A 19,059-nucleotide genomic window follows, 5' to 3' on the forward strand; every position below is an offset into this window, starting at 1 on the left:
CAAACACTGACAATAGTCCAACTCTTGCATTTCAATGAAAGAAATTCAAAATGAACTTTGAAAAATCAAGAAAATGTAACTGTGACAAGGTAAACCACGACCAAACACTACTGAAATATTCCAACTATTGCATTTCAACTAAATAAATTCAAAATGAACTTTGAAAAATCAAGAAAATTTAACTGTGGCAAGGTAAACCACAACCAAACACTTCTGAAATATTCCACCTCTTGCATTTCAATGAAAGAAATTCAAATGAACTTTGAAAAATCAAGAAAATGTAACTGTGACAAGGTAAACCACAAGCAAACGCTACTGAAATATTCCAACTCTTGCTTTTCAACTAAAGAAATTCAAAATGAACTTTGAAAAATCAAGAAAATGTAACTTTGACAATATAAACCACAACCGAACACTACTGAAATATTCCAACTCTTGCATTTCAACGATATAAATTCAAAATGAACTTTGAAAAATCAATAAAATGTAACTGTGACAAGGTAAACCACAACCGAACGCTACTGAAATATTCCAACTCTTGCATTTCAAAGAAAGAAATTCAAATGAACTTTGAAAAATCAAGAAAATGTAACTGTGACAAGGTAAACCACAAGCAAACACTACTGAAATATTCCAACTCTTGCATATCAAAGAAAGAAATTCAAAATGTACTTTTAAAAATCAATAAAATGTAACTGTGACAAGTTAAACCACAACCAAACACTCCTGAAATATTCCAACTCTTGAATTTCAACTAATGAAATTCAAATGTAATTTGAAAAATCAATAAAATGTAACTGTGACAAGGTAAACCATAAGAAAACACTACTGAAATATTACAACTCTTGCTTTTCAACGAAATAAATTCAAAAATGAAATTTGAAAAATCAATAAAATGTAAATGTGACAAGGTAAACAACAACCAAACACTAGTGAAATATTCCAACTCTTGCATTTCAACGAAAGAAATTCAAAATGAACTTTGAAAAATCAAGAAAATGTAACTGTGACAATGTAAACCACAACCAAACAATTCTGAAATATTCCAACTCTTTCTTTTCAACGAAATAAATTCAAAATGAACTTTGAAAAATCAAGAAAATGTAACTGTGACAAGGTAAACCACAACCAAACGCTACTGAAATATTCCAACTCTTGCATTTCAAGGAAAGAAATTCAAAATGAACTTTGAAAAATCAAGAAAATGTAACTGTGACAAGGTAAACCAAGACCATACACTACTGAAATATTCCAGCTCTTGCATTTCAACGAAAGAAATTCAAAATGAACTTTGAAAAATCAAGAAAATGTAACTGTGACACGGTAAACCATAATCAAACATTACTGAAATATTCCAACTCTTGCATTTCAACGAAAGCAATTCAAAATGAAATTTGAAAAATCATGAAAATGCAACTGTGACAAGGTAAACCATGACCAAACACTACTGAAATATTCCAAGTCTTGCTTTTCAGGGAAAGAAATTCAAAATGAACTTTGACAAATCATGAAAATGAAACTGTGACAAGGTAAACCACAACCAAACACAACTGAAATAGTCCAACTCTTGCACTTCAACGAAAGAAATTCAAAATGAACTTTGAAAAATCAGGAAAATGTAACTGTGACAAGGTAAACCATAACCAAACACCACTGAAATATTCCAACTCTTGCATTTCAACGAAAGAAATTCAAAATGAACCTTGAAAAATCAGGAAAATGTAACTGTGACAAGGTAAACCATAACCAAACACTACTGAAATATTCCAACTCTTGCATTTCAACGAAAGAAATCCAATTGAACTTTGAAAAGTCATGAAAATGTAACTGTGACAAGGTAAACCATAAGCAAACACTACTGAAATATTTCAACTCTTGCTTTTCAACGAAAGAATTCAAAATGAGCTTTGAAAAATCAAGAAAATGTAACTGTGACAAGGTAAACCACAACCAAACAATACCGAAATAGTCCAACTATTGCATTTCAACGAAATAAATTCAAAATGAACTTTGAAAAAACAAGAAAATGTAACTGTGACAAGGTAAACCACGACCAAACACTACTGAAATATTCCAACTCTTGCATTTCAACGAAATAAATTCAAAATAAACTTTGAAAAATCAAGAAAATTTAACTGTGGCAAGGTAAACCACAACCAAACACTTCTGAAATATTCCACCTCTTGCATTTTAATTAAAGAAATTCAAATGAACTTTGAAAAATCAAGAAAAAGTAACTGTGACAAGGTAAATCACAACCAAACACTACTGAAATATTCCAACTCTTGCTTTTCAACAAAAGAAATTCAAAATGAACTTTGAAAAATCAAGAAAATGTAAGTGTGACAAGGTAAACCACGACCAAACACTACTGAAATGTTCCAACTCTTGCATTTCAACGAAAGAAATTCAAAATGAACTTTGAAAAATCAAGAAAATGTAACTGTGACAAGTTAAACCACAACCGAACGCTGCTGAAATATTCCAACTCTCGAATTTCAACGAAAGAAATTCAAAATGAACTATGAAAAATCAAGAAAATGTAAATGTGACAAGGTAAACCACGACCAAACACTACTGAAATATTCCAACTCTTTCATTTCAACGAAAGAAATTCAAAATGAACATTTAAAAATCAAGAAAATGTACCTGTGACAAGCTAAACCACAACCAAACACTACTGAAATATTCCAACTCTTGCATTTCAACGAAAGAAATTCAAAATGAACTTTGAAAATTCAAGAAAATGTAACTGTGACAAGGTAAGTCCACAACCAAACACTACTGAAATATTCCAACTCTTGCATTTCAACGAAAGAAATTCAAAATGAACTTTGAAAAATCAAGAAAATGTAACTGTGACAAGGTAAACCACAACCAAACACTACTGAAATATTCCAACTCTTGCATTTCAACGAAAGAAATTCAAAATCAACTTTGAAAAATCATGAAAATGTAACTGTGACAAGGTAAACCACTACCAAACACAACTGAAATATTTCAACTCTTACATTTCAACGAAAGAAATTCTAAATCAACTTTGAAAAATCAAGAAAATGTAACTGTGACATGGTAAACCATGACAAAACACTACTGAAATATTCCAACTCTTGCATTTAAATGAATGAAATTTGAAATGAGCTTTGAAAAATCAAGAAAATGTAACTGTGACAAGGTAAACCACAACCAAACACTGCTGAAATATTCCAACTCTTGCATTTCAACGAAAGAAATTCAAAATAAACTTTGAAAAATCATGAAAATGTAACTGTGACAAGGTAAACCACAACCAAACACTACTGAAATAGTCCAACTCTAACATTTCAACGAAAGAAATTCAAAATTAGCTTTGAAAAATAAAGAAAATTTAACTGTGATAAGGTAAACCACAACCAAACACTACTGAAATAGTCCAACTCTTGCATTTCAACGAAAGAAATTCAAAATGAGCTTTGAAAAATCATGAAAATGTAACTGTGACAAGGTAAACCATAAGCAAACACTACTGAAATATTCCAAATATTTCAATTAAATTAAAGAAATTAAAAATTATATACTAAAAATCAAGAAAATTTAACTTTGGCTATTTAAATCATAAGCAAACTCTACTGAAATAGTCCAGCTCTTGAATTTCAATGAAAGAAATTCAAATGTGCCTTTTTGATTACAGAAAATGTAAATGTGACAAGGTAAACCACAACCAAACACTACTGAAATATTCCAACTCTTGCATTTCAACGAAGGAAATTCAAAATGAACCTTAAAAAATCAAGAAAATGTAACTTTGACAAGGTAAACCACAACCGAACGCTACTGAAATAGTCCAACTCTTGCATTTCAACAAAAGAAATTCAAATGAACTTTGAAAAATCAAGAAAATTTAACTGTGACAAGGTAAACCACAACCAAACACTACTTAAATATTCCAACTATTGAATTTCAACTAAAGAAATTCAAAATGAACTTTGAAAAATCAAGAAAATTTAACTGTGACAAGGTAAACCACGACCAAACACTACTGAAATATTCCAACTATTGCATTTCAATGAAAGAAATTCAAAATGAACTTTGAAAAATCAAGAAAATTTAGTGTTTGCTTATGGTTTACCTTGTCACAGTTACATTTTCAAGATTTTTCAAAGCTCATTTTGAATTTCTTTCGTTGAAATGCAAGAGTTGGACTATTTCAGTAGTGTTTGGTCATGGTTTACTTTGTCACAGTTACATTTTCCTGATTTTTCAAAGCTCATTTTGAATTTCTTTCGTTGAAATGCAAGAGTTGGACTATTTCAGTTGTGTTTGGTTGTGGTTTACCTTGTCACAGTTACATTTTCATGATTTTTCAAAGTTGATTTTGAATTTCTTTCGTTGAAATGCAAGAGTTTGAATATTTCAGTAGTGTTTGGTTGTGGTTTAACTTGTCACAGTTACATTTTCTTGATTTTTCAAAGATCATTTAGAATTTCTTCCTTTGAAATGTAAGAGTTGGAATATTTCAGTAGTGTTTGCTTATGGTTTACCTAGTCACAGTTAAATTTTCTTGATTTTTCAAAGCTCATTTTGAATTTATTTTGTTGAAATGCAAGAGTTGGAATATTTCAGTAGTGTTTGGTTGTGGTTTACCTTGTCACAGTTACATTTTCTTGATTTTTCAAAGTTCATTTTGAATTTCTTTCGTTGAAATGCAAGAGTTGGAATATTTCAGTAGTGTTTGGTTGTGGTTTACCTTGTCACAGTTACATTTTCTTGATTTTTCAAAGTTCATTTTGAATTTCTTTCATTGAAATGCAAGAGTTGGAATATTTCAGTAGTGTTTGGTTGTGGTTTACCTTGTCACAGTTACATTTTCTTGATTTTTCAAAGTTCATTTTGAATTTCTTTCGTTGAAATGCAAGAGTTGGAATATTTCAGTAGTGTTTGGTAGTGGTTCACCGTGTCAGAGTTACATTCTCTTGATTTTTCAAAGTTTATTTCGAATTTTTTTCATTGAAATGAATGACTTGGAATATTTCAGTTGTGTTTCGTTGTGGTTTACCCTGTCAGAGTTACATTCTCTTGATTTTTCAAAGTTCATTTTGAATTTTTTTCGTTGAAATGAATGAGTTGGAATATTTCAGTAGTGTTTGGTTGTGGTTCACCTTGTCACAGTTACATTTTCTTGATTTTTCAAAGTTAATTTTGAACTTCTTTCGTTGAAATGTAAGAGTTGGAATATTTCAGTAGTGTTTGGTTGTGGTTTACCTTGTCAGTGTTACATTTTCTTAATTTCTCAAAGTTCATTTTGAATTTCTTTCGTTGAAATGCAAGAGTTGGAATATTTCAGTTGTGTTTCGTTGTGGTTTACCTTGTCACAGTTACATTTTCTTGATTTTTCAAAGTTCATTTTGAATTTCTTTCGTTGAAATGCAAGAGTTGGAATATTTCAGTAGTGTTTGGTTGTGGTTTACCTTGTCACAGTTACATTTTCTTGATTTTTCATATTTAATTTTGAAAGTTCATTTTAAATTTCTTTCGTTGAAAAGCAAGAGTTGGAATATTTCAGTAGTGTTTGGTTGTGGTTTACCTTGTCACAGTTACACTTTCTTGATTTTTCAAAGTTCATTTTAAATTTGTTTTGTTTAAATGAAAGAGTTGTACTATTTCAGTATTTTTTGCTTGTGTTTTAACTTGTCACCGTTACATTTTCTTTATTTTTCAAAGTTAGTCTGAATTTCACTCCTTGATATGTAAGAGTTGGATTATTTCAGTAGTATTTTGTTGTGGTTGACCTTGTCACACTTACATTCTCTTAATTTTTCAAAGTTCATTGTGAATTTCCTTCTTTGAAATGCAAGAGTTGGAATATTTCAATAGTGTTTGGTTGTGGTTTACCTTGTCACAGTTACATTTTCTTGATTTTTCAAAGTTCATTTTGAATTTCTTTCTTTGAAATGCAAGAGTTGGAATATTTCAGTAGTGTTTAGTTGTTGTTTACCTTGTCAGAGTTACATTCTCTTGATTTTTCAAAGTTCATTTTGAATTTCTTTCGTTGAAATGCAAGAGTTGGAATATTTCAGTAGTGTTTTGTTGTTGTTTACCTTGTCACAGTTACAGTCACTTTATTTTTCAAAGTTAATTTTGAATTTCTTTCGTTGAAATGCAAGAGTTGGAATATTTCAGTAGTTTATGGTTGTGATTTACCTTGTCACAGTTACATTTTCATAATTTTTCAAAGTTCATTTTGAATTTATCTCGTTGCAATGCAAGAGTTGGAATATTTCAGTAGTGTTTCGTTGTGGTTTACATTGTCACAGTTACATCTTCTTGATTTTTCAAAGTTCATTTTGAATTTTTTTCATTGAAATGCAAGAGTTGGAATATTTCAGTAGTGTTTGGTTGTGGTTTACCTTGTCACAGTTACATTCTCTTGATTTTTCAAAGTTCATTTTGAATTTCTTTCGTTGAAATGCAAGAGTTTGAATATTTCAGAAGTGTTTGTTTGTGGTTTACCTTGTCACACTTACATTTTCTTGATTTTTCAAAGATCATTTTGAATTTCTTTCGTTGAAATGCAAGAGTTGGAATATTTCAGTAGTGTTTGGTTTTGGTTTACCTTGTCACGGTTACATTTTCTTGATTTTTCCTAGTTCATTTTGAATTTCTTTCGTTGAAATGCAAGAGTTTGAATATTTCAGTAGTGTTTTGTTGTGGTTTACCTTGTCACAGTTACATTTTCTTGATTTTTCAAAGTTAATTTTGAATTTCTTTCGTTGAAATGCAAGAGTTGGAATATTTCAGTTGTGTTTGGTTGTGGTTTACCTTGTCATGGTTACATTTTCTTAATTTTTCAAAGTTCTTACATTTTCTTGATTTTTCAAAGATCATTTTGAATTTCTTTCGTTGAAATGCAAGAGTTGGAATATTTCAGTAGTGTTTGGTTGTGGTTTACCTTGTCACAGTTACATTTTCTTGATTTTTCCTAGTTCATTTTGAATTTTTTTCGTTGAAATGCAAGAGTTGGAATATTTCATTAGTGCTTGGTTGTGGTTTACCTTGTCACAGTTACATTTTCTTGATTTTTCAAAGTTCATTTTTAATTTCTTTCGTTGAAAAGCAAGAGTTGGAATATTTCAGTAGTGTTTGGTTGTGGTTTACCTTGTCACAGTTACACTTTTTTGATTTTTCAAAGTTCATTTTGAATTTCTTTTGTTGAAATGCAAGAGTTGGAATATTTCGGTAGTGTTTGCTTGTGGTTTACATTGTCACAGTTACATTATATTGATATTTCAAAGTTCATCTGAATTTCTTTCCTTGAAATGCAAGAGTTGGAATATTTCAGTAGTGTTTGGTTGTGGTTTACCTTGTCACAGTTACATTTTTTTGATTTTTCAAAGTTTATTTTGAATTTCTATCGTTGAAATGCAATAGTTGGAATATTTCAGTAGTGTTTCGTTGTTGTTTACTTTGACAGAGTTACATTCTCAAAGTTCAAGAGTTCAAGAGTTCAAAGTTCAAAGAGTTACATACATTATTTTTCAAAGTTCATTATGGATTTCTTTAGTTGAAATATATTTTGTCGTGCTTTACCTTGACACAGTTAAATTTCCTGATTTTTGTTAGGTTAGGTTAGGCTAGATCAAGTTAGATTAAGGTTAAGTTAGGTTAGGTTAGGTTAGCCTACGTACGCGCAAGCACGTAGGCTAACCTAACCTAACCTAACTTAACCTTAATCTAACTTGATCTAGCCTAACCTAACCTAACAAAAATCAGGAAATTTAACTGTGTCAAGGTAAAGCACGACAAAAAATATTTCAACTAAAGAAATCCATAATGAACTTCGAAAAATAAAAGAGAATGTAACTCTGTCAAAGTAAACCACAACGTAACACTACTGAAATATTCCTACTCGTGCATTTCAAAGATAAAAATTCAAAATAAACTTTGAAAAATAAAGAAAATGTAACTGTGACAAGGTAAACCACAGCCAAACACTGCTGAAATATTCCAACTCTTACATTTCAAGGAAAGAAATTCAGATGAATTATGAAAAATCAAGAAAATGTAACTGTGACAAGGTAAACCACAAGCAAACACTACTGAAATATTCCAACTCTTGCATTTTAACAAAAAAAATTCAAAATGAACTTTGAAAAATCAAAAAAGTGTAACTGTGACAAGGTAAACCACACTCAACCACTTCTTACATAGTACAACTCAAGCTATACAACGCAAGAAATTCAAAGAGAACTTTTAAAAAACAAGAAAATTTAACTTTTACAATGTAAACCACAACCAAGCACTACTGAAATATTCCAACTCTTGAATTTCAACGAAAGAAATTCAAAATGAACTAGGAAAAATCAAGAAAATGTAACCGTGACAAGGTAAACCACAACCAAACACTACTGAAATATTCCAACTCTTGCATTTCAACGAAAGAAATTCAAAATGATCTTTGAAAAATCAAGAAAATGTAAGTGTGACAATGTAAAACACAACCTAAAACTACTGAAATATTCCAACTCGTTCATTTCAACGTAATAAATTAATAATTAAATTTTAAAAATCAAGAGAATGTAACTTTGACAAGGTAAACCACAACCACACACTACTTAAATATTCCAAATCTTGCACTTCAATGAAATAAATTCAAAATGAACTTTGAAAAATCAAGATAATGTAACTGTGACAAGGTAAACCACAACGAAACACTACTGAAATATTCCAACTCTTGCATTGCAACGAAAAAAATTCAAAATGAACTTTCAAAAATTAAGAAAATGTAACTGTGACAAGGTAAACCACAACCAAACACTACTGAAATATTCCAACTCTTGCATTTCAACGAAAGAAATTCAAAATGAACTTTGAAAAATTAAGGGAATGTAACTGTGACAAGGTAAACTAAAACAACACACTACTGAAATATTCCAACTCTTGCATTTCAACTAAATAAATACAAAATGAACTTTGAAAAATTAATATAATGTGACTGTGAAAAGGAAAACAACAACAAACCACTAATGAAATATTCCAACTCTTGCTTTTCAAGGAAATAAATTCAAAATGAACTTTGAAAAATCAAGAAAATGTAACTGTGACAAGGTAAACCACAACCAAACACTAGTGAAATATTACAACTCTTGCATTTCAATGAAAGAAATTCAAAATGAACTTTGAAAAATCAAGAAAATGTAACTGTGACAAGGTAAACCACAGCCAAACACTACTGAAATATTCCAACTCTTACATTTCAAGGAAAGAAATTCAAAATGAACTTTGAAAAATCAAGAAAATGTAACTGTGACAAGGTAAACCACAAGCAAACACTACTGAAATAGTCCAACTCTTGCATTTCAACAAAAAAAATTCAAAATGAACTTTGAAAAATCAAGAAAGTGTAACTGTGACAAGGTAAACCACAACCAAACACTACTGAAATATTCCAAATCTTTCATTTCAACTAAATAAATTTAAAATTAACTTTCAAAATGAACTTTTAAAAATCAAGAAAGTGTAACTTTGACAAGGTAAATCACAACCAAACACTACTGAAATATTCCAACTTTTGCATTTCAACGAAAGAAATTCAAAATGAACTTTGAAAAATCAAGAAAATGTAACTGTGACAAGGTAAACCACAACAAAACACTACTGAAATATTCCAACTCTTGCATTTCAACGACAGAAATTCAAAATGAACTTTGAAAAATTAAGAAAATGTAACCCTGACAAGGTAAACCACAACCAAACACTACTGAAATATTCCAACTCTTGCATTTCAACGAAAGAATTTCAAAATGAACTTTGAAAAATCAAGAAAATGTAACTGTTACAAGGTTAACCACAACCAAACACTACTGAAATATTCCAACTCATGCATTACAACGAAAGAAATTCAAAAGGAAATTTTAAAAATCAAGATAATGTAACTATGACAGTTTAAACCACACCAACCAACTCAATAATTTGAAAAAATAGTGAATAAAAACTAAATAATTAAAAAAGAAATTTGAAAAATCAAGATACTGTAACTGTTACAGGGTCAACCACAACCAAACACTACTTAAATATTCCAACTCTTGCATTTCAACGAAAGAAATTCAAAATGAACTTTGAAAAATCAAGAAAATGTAACTGTGAAAAGGGAAACCACGACAAAACACTACTGATATATTCCAACTCTTGCATTTCAACTAAAAAAAATTCAAAATGAACTTTGAAAAATCAGGAAAATGTAACTGTGACAAGGTAAACCACAACTAAACACTACTGAAATATTTCAACTATTGCATTTCAACGAAAGAAATTCAAAATGAACTTTGAAAAATCAAGAAAATGTAACTGTGACAAGGTAAACCACAACCAAACACTACTGAAATATTCCAACTCTTGCATTTCAATGAAAAAAATTCAAAATGAACTTTGAAAAATCAAGAAAATGTAACTGTGACAAGGTAAACCACTACCAAACACTACTGAAATATTCCAACTCTTGCATTTCAACGAAAGAAATTCAAAATGAACTTTGAAAAATCAAGAAAAGTACCTGTGACAAGGTAAACCACAACGAAACACAACTGAAATATTCCAACTCTTGCATTTCAACGAGAGAAATTCAAAATGAACTTTGAAAAATTAAGAAAATGCAACCATGACAAGGTAAACCACAACCAAACACAACTGAAATATTCCAACTCTTGCATTTCAATGAAAGAACTTCAAAATGAACTTTGAAAAATCAAGAAAATGTAACTGTGACAAGGTGAACCACAACCAAACACTATTGTAATATTCCAACTCTTGCATTTCAACGAAAGAAATTAAAAATGAACTTTGAAAAATCAAGATAATGTAACTCTGACAAGGTAAACCACAACCAAACACTACTGAAATATTCCGACTCTTGCATTTAAACGAAAGAAATTCAAAATAAACTTTGAAAAATCAAGAAAATGTAACTCTGACAAGGTAAACCACAAAGAAACGCTACTGAAATATTCCAACTCTTGCATTTCAAAGAAAGAAATTCAAAATGAACTTTGAAAAATCAAGAAAATGTAAATGTGACAAGGTAAAACACAACCATACACAACTCAAATATGCAAAATCTTTCATTTCTAATAAAGAAATTCGAAATTAACTTTGAAAAATCAAGAAAATGTAACTGTGACACGGTACACCACAACCAAACGCTAGTGAAATATTCCAACTCTTGCATTTCAACGAAAGAAATTCAAAATAAACTTTGAAAAATCAAGAAAATGTAACTGTGACAAGGTAAACCACAACCAAACGCTACTGAAATATTCCAACTCTTGCAGTTCAACGAAACAAATACAAAATGAACATTGAAAAATCAAGAAACTGTAAGTGTGACAAGGTAAACCACAACGAAACACAACTGAAATAATCCATCTCTTGCAGTTCAACGAAAGAAATTCAAAAATGAACTTTGAAAAATAAAGAGAATGTAAATGTGACACGTTAAACCACAACCAAACACTACCGACATATTCTAACTCTTGCATTTCAATGAAAGAAATTCAAAATGAACTTTGGAAAATCAAGAGAATGTAACTGTGACGAGGTAAACCGCGACAAAATACTATTGAAATATTCCAACTCTTGCATTTCAACGAAAGAAATTAAAAATGAACTTTGAAAAATTAAGAAAATGTAACTCTGACAAGATAAACCACAACCAAACACTACTTAAATATTCCAAATCTTGCATTTCAACTAAATAAATTCAAAATGAACTTTGAAAAATAAAGGTAATGTAACTGTGACAGGGTAAACTACAACAGCACACTACTGAAATATTCCAACACTTGCATTTCAACGAAAGAAATTCAAAATGAACTTTGAAAAATCAAGAAAATGTAACTGTGACAATGTAAACCATAACCAAACACTGCTGAAATATTGCAACTCTTACATTTAAATTAAAGAAATTCAAAATGAACTTTGAAAAATCAAGAAGATATAACTGTGACACGGTCAACCACAACCAATCACTACTGAAATATTCAAGCTCCTGCATTTCAATGAAAAAAATTCAAAATAAACTTTCAAAAATCATGAAAATGTAACTTTGACAAGGTAAACCACAACCAAACACTACTGAAATATTCCAACTCTTGCATTTCAACGAAAGAAATTCGAAATGAACTTTGAAAAATTAAGAAAATGTAACTGTGACACGGTAAACCACAACCAAACACTACTGAAATATTCCAACTCTTGCCATTCAACGAATGAAATTCAACATGAACTTTGAAAAATCCAGAAAATGTAACTGTGACAAGGTAAACCACAACCAAACACTACTGAAATATTCCAACTCTTGCATTTCAACGAAAGAAGTTCAAGATGAACTTTGAAAAATCAAGAAAATGTAACTGTGACACGGTAAACCACAACCAAACACTACTGAAATATTCCAACTCTTGCATTTCAACGAAAGGAAATTCAAAATGAACTTGGAAAAATCCAGAAAATGTAACTGTGACAAGGTAAACCACAACCAAACACTACTGAAATATTCCAACTCTTGCATTTCAACGAAAGAAATTCAAAATGAACTTTGAAAAATTAATAAAATGTAACCATGACAAGGTTAACCACAATCAAACACAACTGAAATAGTCCAACTCTGGCATTTCAACGAAATAAGTTCAAAATGAACTTTGAAAAATCAAGAAAATGTAACTCTGACAAGGTAACCCACAACCAAACACTATTGTAATATTACAACTCTAGAATTTCAACTAAAGATATTCAAAATGAACTTTGAAAAATCTAGAAAATATAACTCTGACAAGGTAAACCATAAACAAACACTAGTGAAATATTCAAACTCTAGCAATTCAACGAAAAAAATTCTAAACCAACTTTGATAAATCAAGAAAATGTAACTATGACAAGGTAAGCCACAACCAAACACTACTGAAATATTCCAACTCTTGCATTTCAACGAAAGAAATTCAAAATGAACTTTGTAAAATCAGGAAAATGTAACTGTGACAAGGTAAGCCACAACCAAACACTACTAAACTATTCCAACTCTTGCATTTCAGTGAAAGAAATTCAAAATGAACTTTGACCAATCAAGAAAATTTACCTGGGACAATTTACAAACCAATACTACACTACAGAACGCTGCACAATCTTTCATGTCAGTGAAAGAAATTCAAAATTAACTTTGAAAAATCAAGATACTGTAACTGTGACAAGGTAACCAACAACCAAACACTACTGAAATATTCCAACTCTTGCATTTCAATGAAAGAAATTCAAAATGAACTTTGAAAAATCAAGAAAATGTAACTGTGACTAGCTAGACCACAACGAAACACAACTGAAATATTCCAACTCTTGCATTTTAACGGAAGAAATTCAAAAATGAACTTTGAAAAATCATGAGAATGTAACTGTGATAAGGTAAACCATAACCAAACACTACTGAAATATTCTAACTCTTGCATTTCAATGAAAGAAATTCAAAATGAGCTTTGAACAATCAAGAAAATGTAACTGTGACAAGGTAAACCACAACGAAACACTACTGAAATATTCCAACTCTTGCATTTCAACGAAAGAAATTCAAAATGAACTTTGAAAAATCAAGAAAATGTAACTGTGACAAGGTAAACCACAACCAAACACTACTGAAATATTCCAACTCTTGCATTTCAACGAAAGAAATTCAAAATGAACTTTGAAAAATGAAGACAATGTAACTGTGACACGGTAAACCACAATATAACACTCTTGAAAAATACAAACACGTGCACTACAACTAAATAAATACAAAATGAACTTTGAAAAATCAAGAAAATGTAACTGTGACAAGGTAAACCACAACCAAACACTACTGAAATATTTCAGCACTTGCATTTCAATTAAAGAAAATCAAAATGAACTTTGAAAAATCAAGAAGATGTAACTGTGACAAGGTAAACCACAACCAAACACTACTGAAACATTCCAGCTCTTGCATTTCAATGAAAGAAATTCAAAATGAACTTTGAAAAATCATGAAAATGTAACTGTGTCACGGTCAACCATGTTCATACACAACTAAAATTGTCCAACTACTTCATTACCGTGAATGAACATCGAAATGAAATTTTAATATAATAGAGATTGTACCATATTCACTTAAAAAATCAAAAGCTAAAACCATACCTATACAAAATAATGAAGATATACAACATAACTTCAAAATGAACTTTGAAAAATCAAGAGAATTTAAATGTGACAAGGTAAACCACAACAAAACACTACTGAAATATTCAAACTCTTGCATTTCAAAGAAAGAAATTCGAAATTAACTTTGAAAAATCAAGAAAATGTAACTGTGAAACGGTAAACCACAACCAAACACTACTGAAATATTCCAACTCTTGCATTTCAACAAAGGAAACTCAAAATGAACTTGGAAAAATCAAGAAAATGTAACTGTGACAAGGTAAACCACAACCAAACACTACTGAAATATTCCAACTCTTGCATTACAACGAAAGAAATTCAAAATGAACTTTGAAAAATAAAGAAAATGTAACTGTGACAAGGTAAACCACTACCAAACACTAGTGAAATAATCCAACTCTTGTATTTCAACAACAGAAATTCAAAATGAACTTTGGAAAATCAAGAAAATGTAACTGTGACAAGGTAAACCACAACCAAACACTACTGAAATAGTCCAACTATTGCATTTCAATGAAAGTAATTCAAAATGAACTTTGAAAAATCATGAAAATGTAACTGTGACAAGGTAAACCACAACCAAACACTATTGAAATAGTCCAACTCTTGCATTTCAATTACACAAATTCAAAATGAACTTTGAAAAATTAAGAAAATGTAAGTGTGACAAGGTAAACCACAACCAAACACTACTGAAATATTCCAACTCTTAAATTTCAATGAAAGAAATTCAAAATGAACTTTGAAAAATAAAGAAAATGTAACTGTGACAAGGTAAAGCACGACAAAACACTACTGAAATATACAAATTTTTTCATATAAAATAAAGAAATTCAAAATGAACTTTGAAAAATTAAGAAAATGTAACTGTGACAAGGTAAACCACAACCAAACACTTCTGAAATATTCCAACTCTTGCATTTCAACAAATGAAATTCAAAATGAACTTTGAAAAATCAAGAAAATGTAACTGTGACAAGGTAAACCACAACCAAACACTACTGAAATATTCCAACTCTTGCATTTCAACGAAAGAAATTCAAAATGAACTTTGAAAAATCAAGAAAATGTAACTGTGACAAGGTAAACCACAACCAAACACTGCTGAAATATTCCAACTCTTGCATTTCAACGAAAGAAATTCAAAATGAACTTTGAAAAATCAAGAAAATGTAACTGTGACAAGGTAAACCACTTCCAAACACAACTGAAATATTCCAACTCTTACATTTCAACGAAAGAAATTCAAAATGAACTTTGAAAAATCAAGAAAATGGAACTGTGACAAGGTAAACCACAACCAAACACTACTGAAATATTCCAACTCTTGCATTTCAACGAAAGAAATTCAAAATGAACTTTGAAAAATCAAGAAAATGTAACTGTGACAAGGTAAACCACAACCAAACACTACTGAAATATTCCAACTCTTGCATTTCAACGAAAGAAATTCAAAATGAACTTTGAAAAATCAAGAAAATGTAACTGTGACAAGGTAAACCACAACCAAACACTACTGAAATATTCCAACTCTTGCATTTCAACGAAAGAAATTCAAAATGAACTTTGAAAAATCAAGAAAATGTAACTGTGACAAGGTAAACCACAACCAAACACTACTGAAATATTCCAACTCTTGCATTTCAACGAAAGAAATTCAAAATGAACTTTGAAAAATCAAGAAAATGTAACTGTGACAAGGTAAACCACAACCAAACACTACTGAAATATTCCAACTCTTGCATTTCAACGAAAGAAATTCAAAATGAACTTTGAAAAATCAAGAAAATGTAACTGTGACAAGGTAAACCACAACCAAACACTACTGAAATATTCCAACTCTTGCATTTCAACGAAAGAAATTCAAAATGAACTTTGAAAAATCAAGAAAATGTAACTGTGACAAGGTAAACCACAACCAAACACTACTGAAATATTCCAACTCTTGCATTTCAACGAAAGAAATTCAAAATGAACTTTGAAAAATCAAGAAAATGTAACTGTGACAAGGTAAACCACAACCAAACACTACTGAAATATTCCAACTCTTGCATTTCAATGAAAGAAATTCAAAATGAACTTTGAAAAATCAAGAAAATGTAACTGTGACAAGGTAAACCACAACCAAACACTACTGAAATATTCCAACTCTTGCATTTCAACGAAAGAAATTCAAAATGAACTTTGAAAAATCAAGAAAATGTAACTGTGACAAGGTAAACCACAACCAAACACTACTGAAATATTCCAACTCTTGCATTTCAACGAAAGAAATTCAAAATGAACTTTGAAAAATCAAGAAAATGTAACTGTGACAAGGTAAACCACAACCAAACACTACTGAAATATTCCAACTCTTGCATTTCAACGAAAGAAATTCAAAATGAACTTTGAAAAATCAAGAAAATGTAACTGTGACAAGGTAAACCACAACCAAACACTACTGAAATATTCCAACTCTTGCATTTCAACGAAAGAAATTCAAAATGAACTTTGAAAAATCAAGAAAATGTAACTGTGACAAGGTAAACCACAACCAAACACTACTGAAATATTCCAACTCTTGCATTTCAACGAAAGAAATTCAAAATGAACTTTGAAAAATCAAGAAAATGTAACTGTGACAAGGTAAACCACAACCAAACACTACTGAAATATTCCAACTCTTGCATTTCAACGAAAGAAATTCAAAATGAACTTTGAAAAATCAAGAAAATGTAACTGTGACAAGGTAAACCACAACCAAACACTACTGAAATATTCCAACTCTTGCATTTCAACGAAAGAAATTCAAAATGAACTTTGAAAAATCAAGAAAATGTAACTGTGACAAGGTAAACCACAACCAAACACTACTGAAATATTCCAACTCTTGCATTTCAACGAAAGAAATTCAAAATGAACTTTGAAAAATCAAGAAAATGTAACTGTGACAAGGTAAACCACAACCAAACACTACTGAAATATTCCAACTCTTGCATTTCAACGAAAGAAATTCAAAATGAACTTTGAAAAATCAAGAAAATGTAACTGTGACAAGGTAAACCACAACCAAACACTACTGAAATATTCCAACTCTTGCATTTCAACGAAAGAAATTCAAAATGAACTTTGAAAAATCAAGAAAATGTAACTGTGACAAGGTAAACCACAACCAAACACTACTGAAATATTCCAACTCTTGCATTTCAACGAAAGAAATTCAAAATGAACTTTGAAAAATCAAGAAAATGTAACTGTGACAAGGTAAACCACAACCAAACACTACTGAAATATTCCAACTCTTGCATTTCAACGAAAGAAATTCAAAATGAACTTTGAAAAATCAAGAAAATGTAACTGTGACAAGGTAAACCACAACCAAACACTACTGAAATATTCCAACTCTTGCATTTCAACGAAAGAAATTCAAAATGAACTTTGAAAAATCAAGAAAATGTAACTGTGACAAGGTAAACCACAACCAAACACTACTGAAATATTCCAACTCTTGCATTTCAACGAAAGAAATTCAAAATGAACTTTGAAAAATCAAGAAAATGTAACTGTGACAAGGTAAACCACAACCAAACACTACTGAAATATTCCAACTCTTGCATTTCAACGAAAGAAATTCAAAATGAACTTTGAAAAATCAAGAAAATGTAACTGTGACAAGGTAAACCACAACCAAACACTACTGAAATATTCCAACTCTTGCATTTCAACGAAAGAAATTCAAAATGAACTTTGAAAAATCAAGAAAATGTAACTGGTGACAAGGTATACACCTTGTCAACCAATTCTACACTTCTCAAAATATTCCGAATTTCTTTCGCTGAGTGCAAGGTTTCTAAATATTTCACTAGTGTTTGGTAGTGGTTTACCTTGTCACAGTTACATTTTCTTGATTTTTCAAAGTTCATTTTGAATTTCTTTCGTTGAAATGCAAGAGTTGGAATATTTCAGTAGTGTTTGGTTGTGGTTTACCTTGTCACAGTTACATTTTCTTGATTTTTCAAAGTTCATTTTGAATTTCTTTCATTGAAATGCAAGAGTTGGAATATTTTAGTAGTGTTTGTTTTACCTTGTCACTTTTACATTTTCTTGATTTTTCAATGTTAATTTTTAATTTCTTTCATTGAAATGCAAGAGTTGGAATATTTCAGTAGTGTTTGGTTGTGGTTTACCTTGTCACAGTTACATTTTCTTGATTTTTAAAAGTTCATTTGAATTTATTTAGTTGAAATGCAAGAGTTGGAATATTTCAGTAGTGTTTGGTTGTGGTTTACCTTGTCACAGTTACATTCTCTTTATTTTTCAAAGTTCATTTTGAATTTCTTTCGTTGAAATGCATGAGTTGGAATATTTCAGTAGTGTTTGCTTGTGGTTGACCTTGTCACAGTTACATTTTCTTTATTTTTCAAAGTTCATTTCGAATTTCTTTTCTTGAAATGCAAGAGTTGGAATATTTCAGTAGTGTTTAGTTGTGGTTTACCTTGTCATGGTTACATTTTTTTAATTTTTCAAACTTGATTTTGAATTTCTTTCTTTGAAATGCAAGAGTTGGAATATTTCAGTTGTGTTTCGTTGTTGTTTACTTTGTCACAGTTACATTTTAATGATTTTTCAAAGTTCATTTTGAATTTCTTTCGTTGAAATGCAAAAGTTGGAATATTTCAGTAGTGTTTGGTTGTGATTTACCTTGTCACAGTTACACATTATTGATTTTTCAAAGTTCATTTTGAAAGTTCATTTTGAATTTCTTTCGTTGAAATGCAAGAGTTGGAATATTTCAGTAGTGTTTGGTTGTGGTTTACCTTGTCACAGTTACATTTTATTGATTTTTCAAAGTTCATTTTGAATTTATTTTGTTGAAATGCA

The sequence above is a fragment of the Artemia sp. Qi Xiang Cuo genome, chromosome 1 (genome assembly GCF_049724085.1).
Source record: "Artemia sp. Qi Xiang Cuo chromosome 1, ASM4972408v1, whole genome shotgun sequence".
NCBI classification, from domain to species: domain Eukaryota; kingdom Metazoa; phylum Arthropoda; class Branchiopoda; order Anostraca; family Artemiidae; genus Artemia; species Artemia sp. Qi Xiang Cuo.